This window comes from Bidens hawaiensis, unplaced genomic scaffold (genome assembly GCF_021521415.1).
Source record: "Bidens hawaiensis isolate Kalapana, Puna unplaced genomic scaffold, B.hawaiensis_p1.1 tig00041291_1, whole genome shotgun sequence".
Taxonomy (NCBI): domain Eukaryota; kingdom Viridiplantae; phylum Streptophyta; class Magnoliopsida; order Asterales; family Asteraceae; genus Bidens; species Bidens hawaiensis.
The window spans coordinates 87,165-99,966 of NW_027497318.1; the positions used below are offsets into that span (position 1 = coordinate 87,165).

At 34.0% G+C, this 12,802-nt stretch overlaps 1 pseudogene; it reads left to right on the forward strand.

Annotated features, from left to right (window-relative positions):
• The first annotated feature begins 1,418 nt into the window (after positions 1–1,418).
• LOC143592840 (glutamine synthetase leaf isozyme, chloroplastic-like) lies at positions 1,419–12,538 on the forward strand (annotated as a pseudogene).
• Positions 12,539–12,802: the final 264 nt, after the last annotated feature.

The window sequence follows — 12,802 nt, forward strand, 5'->3', positions numbered from 1 at the left end:
GGACATCGACCTTCTTTTCTTAATCTGCAATCGTTTGACACATTTGATAGAATGTACAGGAATGCACTAGTTGATGATAGAGCAAACTTTGTACAAAAGGTGAAAAGAAGAGAAGATGAAGGAAAGATTTTGTTTGAAGAGATGAAAATGAAACACAAGATATCAAGTATCTCAGAATGCATGGATACAAATATGACCACATCAAAGATTTATCCATTGAGGAATTAAAGGAGAGAGTCAATAAAATGGAAGAATCACATGAAGATAAAGAATGTCCCATGGGGTGCAACAAAAGGAAGAAAGAGAAGGAAAAACAAAGAAAGAAAGAAGATGAGGCAAATCAGAAACGTCAGGAAATGGCTGAAAAAGAGGCTCGTGACAAAAGAGATTATGAAGAAGTGAAAAGTAAACAGAAAGATATCAAGTTCCTGCAATTGCATGGATTCGATTATAAATCTCTCATCGACCTGACCCTTGAAGAATTAAAAAGAAAAGTGCAAATGGTGAAGGATTCACATAAAGATGCAAAATGCACTGAAGACTGTGAAAGGGAAAGGAAATTAAAGATGAAGATGGATAAAGAAAGAGAAGAAGCTGAGAAGAAGAAGAAAGCAGAAGCTGTGAAATGGTTTGAAGATCCAGCTAGAGTGCAGACCTTAAAAGCCATATTATTAGACAAAGGGATGCTGAAGCTGAGTTTGATAGCATGCCTCATGAGCAACTGATTGAAACATATAATAGAGGAGCAGAGGCTATTTTTGAAAACTCAAAGACAAGTATTGGCAGACAAATTGAGAAGAGAAGAAAAAGAAAGAGCTGAAATGATAAGCATACTGCACAAAAGAGGTGCAAACATGTTAAATTTGGTAGTACAAACTGGTGAAACAATCAGAAAATGGTTTGAAGAATCTGAAAGGAAGGTTGGGAAGAAAGTCATATCAACAAGAACTAGAGGACCTGTTATAAGATCTGAGATTGTAAGACCTGAGGTCCCACAAAGAAATCTAAACTTGCCAACAAATCTCTATTTCGACAAGAGATCAAAGACCTTGAGGGTAATAACTGAAGATGGTAAAGAGACTCATAACATATTCAGAGATGATTTCAGAAGTTTCTCAAAGGATCAGTTAGAGAAAATGGCTCAGCTGGACTTACATGACAATCAACAAAGAGATACATTTGCTGGCCAACAAAGGAATGATCTCTCTACGTTCTTAAAGGAATAATTTGAAAAAGGATTTCCATTCCTCAATCAAAAACGAAGAGAAGCTCACACTGAAGCAGAGAGGGAGAGAAGGAGGAAAAGGCTAAGTGATGTCAGATTATTTGAGCACTCCCTTTGGGAATCAGAGAAAGCAGCAACACTCAAAGCCAGCAGCTCAAGCTCAAAAGGACAAATATTAAGAGAGTGTTTGGCAATGAGAAGAGAGATGCAAGAGCTAAACTCACATTTTCAACAAGATGGACAAATTGTTCATCTTACATATAACAGGCAAAGTAACTCTGTATCACTCAGAAACTCCTTGGGAAGAACTATTGCTGTAATTGAAAATGATGATGAGTTGCAGTTTCTACACATCCAAGATCTTCAAGATATTGCAAATGTAGAAGTCCCTTTGGAATCTCAGGATGGTGTTGAACTTGAAATGTTTAAGCAAAGGGCTACCATAGTAAGACTCAGAAAGAAGAAAGCTGCTGAAAGGAGCCAGGGTAGGAGATAGCAGGATGGAGCCTATGGATGATCAAACTTTTTCTTGCTTATCATTTATGTTTTGTTCTTATTTTGTGTATTTTGATTTTTGACATTTAATTTGAATTTGATGTGTAATGCCCAAGTAGCATAATTCCCTTTATGTAATGTAGTGACTCTTTACCTAAGTTGACTATCTTTAGAAAATTGATACATTTGTAACTATATGCAGGTATGTTTTGGTGTATCTGAGCTTGTTCCAATCTAGGGGGTATTGTTGAGTCGGATATTTACAAGGAAGATTGGAATCTTCTCAACCTTCTCAACAAATCGGCTAAGTATGGACTTCAAGCAAGCTTGGACCATCGAACATGATTCTACTACCTCAAGCATGGTGTTTCAGACTTACTTTAGTGAATTCTTCTAAGTGTTGAAGGCTTCGAGCTAGCTACACTTCGCCGAGCAAACGTGTTCTTCATCTAGTATGGATTTCCAATCGAGCAAACAACTTGATCATCTAGCTTAAACTAAGTGCTCCAAGCACATTGGTGGGTCGAGCATGGATGCAATAAAGATGATGTCAAATGTTCTAAGTATAGACTTCGAGCATGGTTTAGTCCTGAGCAAGCTATACATCTGAGTATACTGAAGATTGTTCAATAAGTCTATAAGGCAGGATTGAAGACATCAAGAAGAATATGCTTGCTCGATGGATCTATTCGAGCAAAGCAAGGATTGGTCAAGAAGATTGAAGCGTGCTAGAGGAGAATATTTTCTATCTGAAAATATTCTAAGTAAAGTATGCTCGAAGTATTGCATCGAGCATGCTGGGCATATCAAGTCTTCTCGAACAAGATACATCATACTCGAACACTTGTTTTACACTTGTATTTATTCTGTCACTCATTATGTAACGATTAGGGTATTCTAGAAGGAATGTCGGGGCCTATAAATAGCATCCTAGGTTTCCATTATTATATGCATGGTTAGGCACGGAATACGAGAGCACAAACATTTCAGCGAATATTCCTTTTGTGTTTTTCTTGTACAACCGCCGCCGCCTTCACGAAACCCTAGACATTCCTTTCACTGTTACATTAATGATATATTCGATGCAGTGAATATTTGTCTCTGTTTATTGATATTACTGAATATCTATTATTGTTTCGTTTAAATTTCATACCTTCATTCCCATCCCCTGAATATACTGATTCCGCTAGGATATTCAGGAGGCCTTTGGGTTTATTAGATCTGTGTGTTCTTGTCAACCTACTAAGGTTTGTGCCAGGTCCAGTCCTGACAGTCCTAATCCAGGAGCTCCACATATTCCTACAAAGTTCAGCATTCCTCAACGAGTAGCTCCGGGAGGTCCTAATCCAGGAGCTCCACACATTCCTATAGAGTTTAGAGTTCCTCAATGAGTAGCTCTCGAAGGTCCTAATCCCGGTGCCCGACGCATTCCTACAAAGTTCAGCGTTCCTCAACGAGTAGCTCCCGGAGGTCTTAATCCAGGAGCTCCACACATTCCTACAAAGTTCAGCATTCCTCAACGAGTAGCTCCCGAAGGTCCTAACCCAGGAGCTCCACACATTCCTACAAAGTTTTTCGTTCCTCAACTAGATGTTCCATCAGGTCCTAGTCATAAAGGTCATGGTCGCTAATAGAATTTATTTTGTGTATCCTATTTTAATGAAAGTGAAATAAAGAATTATTCTTATGTTTTCCTTGTTATATCTAATTATTGTTCGTCGTGATAGATATAAACATATATAATCCAAGGTTCCTTTTATTCTCTTGATTTATCCGGTTGAGGTGGAAGGTGGATATATTCATCTCCGAACCCTATTTCCTCCACCACATCCATGTTTAACCATCTCTATAAAATTTTAAAGTATATGTCAAAAGACAATACTGAACAACTAGTTTTCTAATTGAGGTATATAGTTTTAAAGTGACCTTTTGAATCCAAACTTTTCGTTGTGTTTGACGGTTACGTAATGCCCAAGTACAATTTTTTTTTAAATTATCGCGTAATGGCTAGAAATTAAATTGGTTAACTAGTGATAAAATTAGAACTATTAGTAATAATATGATAAATTAATGGTTGAGCAGTGATCAAAACTATTAAAACAATCGTTTGTTAAGATCACAACATCAATAATAATAAAAAACACAACTAATTCGTGGTAAAATAAGTAACAAAAATAAAAAATGTATACTAATCATAAAATTAAACTATTAATAATAATAAATAATAATTTAATGCTCAAACAAAGACCATAACTATTATTAAAAGGATTTTAAATTAACATACTAGCGTTTCCCTAGTCACTTTTTTCATGGGAAGGTCGTTGATTTAAGTCTCATTCGTGACAAAATCTCTTAGGTGAGCCAATGATTTATAATAGTGGTCGAGTGGTGGGATGTTATGGAATGATAATGGGTCGGTTCACCACCGATGTCTATGATCGCAGGCATGGTAGCCTTTTTCTATTGGGCGTACCCGGCGGCCAAACTTAACTTTGTTGGTTGTAAAAAATAAGAACATGGTAATAAATTTGTGTTCAAGCAATGGTCAAATGAACAATAATAAAACAATAATATAATTAAGTATATGATCATAAACAAATCAATAAAGTTATAGTGTTATTGAAAACTTCTCAAGAGAGAGGTTTAGTAGGCGTCTGCGTCGCGCTAAATAACGCTTCAATCCAAACTGGTTATTTAGACAAGATAAAACGTAATGTACATGGGTGTGAGACCTATCCTAGAGGCTAGAGTGTAGGGCCCAGACCTCGTCACCCTCCATAACATTGGATTTACACATGAAATCTGTTTAAAACAGTGGAGAACATTCAATTTTCAAAGGGAACTAAAACTTTTACATTAACTCCTCTTTCTCTAACTAACTTTTAAATATGGATAGTCTTGTACGCCACTCAAGCTCCCCACGACATCGATGATACCTGCATGCATACTAAAAGTCAGCTATACCACGAAATCAATGAGTTATTCTTTTACATTCATTTCATAGAATACGACTAAGAATAAAATCACATCATTCAAACACTCATACATAACTTAACATTGGTCATTCATTATTTACTTATAGTATTTCTATCTATCAATCAATCCACAACTGGGTTCAGACATGCTTCCTCATAAACGATCCATTTGGGCTTGCCTATAGCCTATCTATATATGCTTGTTCATAACGAGCCATATATGCTTGCTCATAACCGAGCTTTCTATGCTTGCTAACAACCGAGCCATCTATGCTTGCCCATAACCAATCCTCCTATGCTTTCCCATATCCGATCCTCCTATGCTTGCTTATAACCAAGCCGTCTATGCTTGGTCATTACCAAGCCATCTATGCTTGGTCATAATGAGCCGTCTATGCTTGTTCATAATCGAGCCGTCTATGCTTGCTCATAACTGAGCCATTTAATGTTAGTGGGATTTGCTGTCCTAACTTGTTGTTGATATTCTTCATGTGAAAAAAATAAAAACAAAAATAAAACTAAATAAAAAAAGTCAATGTAATTAACATATGCAATAACGCTGTATTACATCTGTGCATTAGTGTGCATTGCGTATGTGAAATAGTGATGTTTTGTATATGTGGAATAGTTTGTATTGTACATGCATAATAGTGATGTATTGTATGTAAAAATAAAAACATATAAAAAAAGTCCATGTAGTGCATATGTACAAATGGTTATATCGCATAACAGCAATAATGAGTACTGCATATGCGAAATACTGTTCTACCATATGCAATACATACTATTGAACCCATGCACTACTCTAATGGGTTTGTTTTTTTTTTTTTTGGGAACATTATTAAGATATAAGAATAATGAAAGAAAAAAAATTATACTTTATTTTTTTAAAATTAAAACAAATTCCCTGTTAATTATAGAGTTCTCTCCTTAAGAGGTGCCTTCTCTTGATTACACCCTGATATACATCTGAGATATAACAAAATGTGAAATTTGTGTGACAAGTGTGTGAAAAGAAATTGGGCAACTAATCTCTTTAATTCAATTGTTAAGAAAAAGAGGGGACAAAGACATAAAAAGTAGTAAAAGTTTATTGGTTACCTTTTTTATATTTCTATCCAATATGACCACTTTTTATACTTACATAACCGTCGTAAATTGATTGGTGGTTTTATAACATAATATAAAAACATGAGAATTAAATAATTTAATTAAAGTACACTAATGATGGATATTTAAAGTGACTTTTATATATAAAAAAACAATGATTAAATTTTTATTATAATAGTGTGGAAGTATATAAATATAATTAAATGATTAGCTGCATAATTATATGTAAAACGAACCATTATATACACATGTTGTGTTATTATACACATAGTGATGCATTTTGCATGCCGCATTGTCATCATCCACATATGGTGCGTAATTATTTATGTATGTCATCTAGTTATATGTAACATGTATATACCTCACCTCGAAAACAAGTGTTGCGTTTGGAGTCTCGTTTGCTTCACGTGGAAAATTTAATTTTAGCAGATGCGTAAACTATAGGATTATTATTTTAAGACAAGTTTTATGACTAATATTTTTAGCAATACACATTTTACATATTTTTATTGTATTTTACAGCATTTATTAAACATATCAAAATGCTAATTCGCTTGTTTCAAATTAAAAGTACACAATTAAATTTTCATATTTAGTTCATGAGTTAGTTTAACTAACAACAAATGATTTACGTATATCGATGTTTTCAAACACCGTTACGTTAATATCATTCTAAAGTTTTATTGCTATATAAGACCTTGTCCAGCCTTCCTGTTTACCATAGACGCCATGGGTAGTTTTTATAGATCAATCCTCTGCTTGTTGCTAGTTTTATCGACCTGTTTATCAAAATCGGAAGCTGAACCATCTTCAAACTACTCGTCTCTTGATATAAAAACTAGTAATGATATATGTGGTACGCTAGAAAACTACGGGTTCATGACTTGGCATTAAAGTGTTATAAGAGGAGGGTCATGTCTGAAGTCGTTCCTCAACGAGTAGCTCTATCATGGAGCTCCACACATTCCTACAAAGTTCAGCGTTCCTCAACGAGTAGCTCCTGGAGGTCCTAATCCAGGAGCTCCACACATTCCTACAGAGTTCAGCATTCCTCAACGAGTAGCTCCCGGAGGTCCTAATCCTGGTGTACCACACATTTCTTCAAAGTTCAGCGTTCCTCAACGAGTAGCTCCCGGAGGTCCTAATCCTGGTGCACCACACATTCCTACAAAGTTCAGCGTTCCTCAACGAGTAGCTCCCGGAGGTCCTAACCCCGGAGCTCCACACATTCCTACAAAGTTTATTGTTCCTCAACGAGATGTTCCATCAGGTCCTAGTCATAAAGGTCATGGTCGCTAATAGAATTTATTTTGTGTATCTTATTTTAATGAAAGGGAAATAAAGATTTATTCTTATGTTTTCCTTGTTATATCTAATATTGTACATCATGATAGATAAAAACAAATATAATCCAAGGTTCCTTTTATTCTCTTGATTTATCCGGCTGAGGTGGAATGAGTGGATATGTTCATCTCCGAACCCCGTTTCCTCTACTACATCCATGCCTAACTATCTCTAAAAAATTTTAAAGTACATTTCAAAAGACAATATTGAACAACTAGCTTTCTAACTGAGGTATATAGATTTAAAGTGAGCTTTTGAATCCAAACTTTTCGTTGTGTTTGGCGGTTACGTAATGCCCGAGTAAAATTTGTTTGTTTTTAAAAATTATTGCGTAATGGTTAGTAATTAAATTGGTTAACTAATGATAAAAGTAGAACTATTAGTAATAGTATGATAAATTAATGGTCGAGTAGTTATCAGAACTATTAAAAAAATCGTTTGTTACGATCACAACAACAATAATATTAAAAAACACAACTAATTCGTGGTAAAGTAACAAAAATAAAAAATGTATACTAATCATAAAATTAAACTATTAATAATAATAAATAATAATTTAATGCTTAAACAATGAACATAACTATTATTAAAAGAATTTTTAATTAACACTAGTAGGTGTGCCCGCGCATTGCGGCGGTGCACGATGGGAATTCCATCCGTATGAGTTTGGTTTGCGATGCTACGGTGATGCAACAAGGACTCTGTCAATAACTGTTTAATTCCGTATGGTACCATAGCAATAGATTTACTGTTTACTTCATCTCTTGTACATTATTTCCTTGAGACCAAACACTAAATTAGCTGACATCTGCTAATTATATTTGTTGTCATACTAACTATGGGAACATGTTGCAATTGGTAGAGGATGCTTGTTTTTCTCAAATATAGATTACACTTCTTGTAACAATTTAATCGTAAGTCACAATTATCATGTAAGGTAATAAAGAGAATAGATCTTGATCAAATATTGTGGAACTTTATTTTTAACAAAAGGTATACGAAAAATATATCATATATGATGTATTGATGCAAGTGTCCTAAACTTTTCTATCCTAAACCAGTAACAATGTCAAATCTTTAGTTACCGACTTCGTTACGATGCCAAAAACAACATCAAATGCCCTTTTCATAATAACAACACACAAAAACACAAAACTACCCGTCAACGTTTAAATATCCGTTTCTTTTCATTATCATCAATAGACCGTTGACCACAAGAAGACCTTCTAGAAGCTTGAACAGGATTAATGAGGGATCATACTATTGTGATACCAAGTAATTAACAGCAGGGACCACATCAGCAAATGGAGGACCCATATTTTGACGTTCATGACAAGATGGACCTACCAACCCATGAACACAACCCATTTAAGAGTCAGCGAGTTACACTTCCTTTCATGATTAAATTAACAAAAAAAAAGTCTGAATAATTACATAGTAACAAAAAGTCAATGGGTAAAGTTGTATACCGTTATTTCTGTAGTTCAGTCTCCTAGCACAACCTGAGCACTAATTTCCTCATAAGCCTCTCAAGCACCTATGTTTTCATACCGTTTACTTCATCACCAAAACATGACCTGCTAATTAAAATGAAAGCTGGTTGCAAATATGTTTATTCACACAACATAAGTTATGGACAAACAAAAAAATTACATGTTACTTATAAAACTATATATTAGTAATTATTATGAAGGTGGAAAGCAACAAAAAAAGTGTTGCACCTTTTTATATTCTAAACGTTTATTCAACTTGGGTAGTTCTTTATCCATGGAGTCTTTTAGAAGAGTGTGTTCCCAATACCACATGTACCAACCATGCGCTGTCTTTTGGTGTTGTCCAGTTTCATCATTTCACATTTTTATTCACATGTTGCCACAAGATACGCATTAAACCATAAAAAGGGTCGTTGTTTTACTACATGTTCGGATGCCCAGAAAGTTCAACATGACAAACTTTATTGAATGAATACAACCAAATATTCAAATTTGCTTCAACTGTTCATGCAATATTGATCTAGAATAATCGAGCTAGAATTCAAGATTTCAAATAAAAATCTCAACATACCTTTGACCAGGTGAGAGGGCGTTATGAAAGAATATTGATTCTAAAAAATTGATGCAAGTATTAAGTTATAATTATATGCTTATATGCTTTTGGAAAAGTGTGATAAAGCATATAAGCTTTTTAAATAAGCAAATCCTAAACACCCTTTAAAAGTTGCTTTTCAAATATCATTTAGTTGTAAAGTTGTAAGCCTTACGAAGCTCCTTTTTTCTAGTTTCCCTTGTTCCTTCTTTGATTCTTCCTAACGTAATTTGGCATTTGAATAAACGAACATTGATCAAACAAACAACCTTCGTTATAAAACATTAATGCAAACAGCCTCTTGAATCTTCTAGTTTAAAGATACAAATTATTATATCAATAAAATTGTTTTTGAAATCCTAACTAACGCATTAGTTATCTACACAAAATCTTTTAAAATGCTTAAAAAAATGATTATGGGTCAACCCAAGCCATTGATCAGACCTGACCTATTTTGTCAGAGACTAATAAAGTGATTAGTGTTATAAGTTACATTTAAATTTAATATATTTTGTAACTATAATTATATATAAAGTTCTGTTGCTAAAATATTTAGTTACCTTCAAAAAGTCAAATATAACATGATATCTAGAAAATGCCCAGATCAACGATCAATCTTAAGTAACATGACAAAGTTGTCTTAAAAAGTAAAAATTGCCAAAAAACAGTTCTGACATTGGCCTCTAACATCCAAGATCATTGGACTTTAATTTAAACAGGCCAATAAACCAGCTAAACAAGCCAACGGGCCAAGCTAGCCTTGGCTAGGGCTCGGGTTGTTTACAAACTGAGCCGGATCGACGGGTAAATAAGTTTAAGCATTCAGGTTTTGAAAAGAAACCGTTTTAACCCAATAATTTTTAATAACTATTTCATTAAATAATAAATAAAAGAGTTTCAAAACAATAAATAAATAACAGTGGACAAAACCAAAATATATAATATATAATTCATTATATCACGTGCACACCTCTCATTCTAAAAATAAAAAATGAAAAAACGGGCACACCTCATTTGATTATCATTCTTCCTGGTCTTCGTATAATGAACATAATAGTTCGTTTCTAAAAATAGCCTTAAGAAATTTTTGACGGGCTTTAGTAAGCGTTAGGACTCTTTCCAACACACGCGTAATAGCTTTTTAATCCATGAGAAATTAGAGCATCCATTTGAACACATAAACAATAATATAATGTTTATTATAACTACACCTTAAAGCAAACAAAATAAAACGTTATATACTTTTGTTGACCGCAATAAGAAATATATACATTGTGCACTGCATATACCTTTTTTTTCGAAACATATCAGGTAGCCTCAAGTATAGAGTTAACTTGGGTGAGCCAGGGCAATGACCTAAAAAACACAGTCAATGCGTTACCCAAAAAAAAATATAATATGAATTGATGTGAGATCAAAAGTATTACTACCATTAGTAAAGGCGATATTGGGGATGGAGGAAAGACTTTTGCAATCAATTGCAGATTTTCCCATCGGGTTTGATAATCTATCATACAACCAATATATTATACTTGTGTGTATTATGTCATCTTCAGAACATTCTGTTTGATTTGGCTATGCTAAAACAACAGCCATCTCACAGAAAGAATATATTCCATCACTTATTCAGACAGAAGACTTCCATTCTAATCAACCACACTCTTAATTATTGGACTGTTATCAATAACAATTAGTGACAAATTATGACAAATTTTAATGAGAATTCCATTAAAATTTAATATTTCAGCCCGCAGGCGATCTTTAAGGATCCTTTCCGTGGCGGTAACAACATCTTGGTGAGTTTAATTATTTAGGTAACCTTTTAATATAAAAGTTGCAAAGTAAAATGGAATTATAGATTTGATTTGATTAACTCTAACGGGCAGTGGCGGACGGAAGTTATCGTCAGGGGGGGTATTAGCCCACTCAGGGTCCTATGAGATTGTGTATTTAATAGAATTTATAGTGTAAATGTGGATAAAAGCACATTTACTCCCCCTTTCTTTTTTATTAGGCCCTCATACTCTACAATCTTTCAAGTTTCAACCCACTGAACAAGATTTAAAGCCTAGCCCACGTGTATTCCTGCTGGTTAATGATTGATTAAAAGAAAGAGAACAAGAACCTAATGCTCGATTAAACGAAGAACACGGTTGTTTATATTTATGTTCATTTTATTTTTTTATTTATGAGATTTGAGTTTTTTAGAGTGAATATTGTTTCATAGAAGTTATATCAATGACAGAGGTCACATCTAAAACACAAAGATACAATATCTGCAATCAACATTAGTATAATTTTAATTGTTCTAACAAAATTGTCGATATGCTTATTAAGAGTTTGGTGAGCGTTTAAATGAGATTAACACAAAGTTATTTCAAAACATGATGGCTTTCATTCCGTATGACTTATTTTCTAAGTTTTATTCGTTGAAGTTAATGATATTGTGTGCAATTTTCAATATGAGGCTTGTGTAATTTGTAGCATATTCGTAATTAGTGTTACGAATGAAGCTGCAGTTGACCGTTTCCAAAAGATGTAATCACGAAGAGAACAATTGTAATAGGTATGTTGCGACGTAATATTTAATTAATGAAGTATGTATTTACATTTTTACGTAGTTTTTTATTGATTATTTTTTACCCCCACTGAGTTAAACTTCTGAATCCGCCATTGCTAACGGGTATCTTTTCTTAAAGGTTATATGTGACGCATACACACCACAAGGGCGTGGCGTTCCCTACAAACAAACGTGCTAAGGCTGCTGAAATTTTCAGAGATCCTAAAGTTGTAGCTCAAGTACCCTGGTATGTTTGACTTTATAAGTCAGCACACATCTCCTTTCAAAATAACTCATTTTATTAATAAAATTTGATTATAGGTTTGGGATTGAACAAGAGTACACTTTACCTAAGCCAAATGTTAACTGGCCTTTTGGTTGACCAACAGGAGGTTACCCTGGTCCACAGGTACTATCAATGAGATTAATATTGGTAACAACTATTATTATTTTAAATTATTTCAATTTTTTTTTAAAAACACATAGGGCCCATACTACTGTGGTGCTGGAGCGGATAAGTTGTTTGGAGGAGACATATCGGATGCACATTACAAGGCTTGCTTGTATGCTGGAATTAATATCAGTGGAACCAGTGGTAAAGTTATGCCCGGGCAGGTGTTTTTCCTACTAGTTTTCTTTAATTTTTATAAATTAAAAGAGAAATGTTATCACATAAACAGTTATTATTATTCACAGTGGGAATTCCAGGTTTATGCAGCTTGCAATGTGAGACTGCTGACTTGACATCTCGAGTATCATCACAAGTGCATATGTTTACAAATTCACCAGCTCAGCTTGTTTATCTTAGCGAGCTGAAATATTGCTCGTCTCGTTTACAAATGAACCGATTTCAAGCTAGCCATGAGCTTGTTTAACGCTCCATTCAAAACTTAAGAAATGTTTAATTGTTTATCTAAATAAATATATCAAGATGCTTCACTATAATTAGCTTGATGTCTAGAAAGAATGTGCTAGTTTGATAGTTAGCTTGCCCCTATTCTACTAACA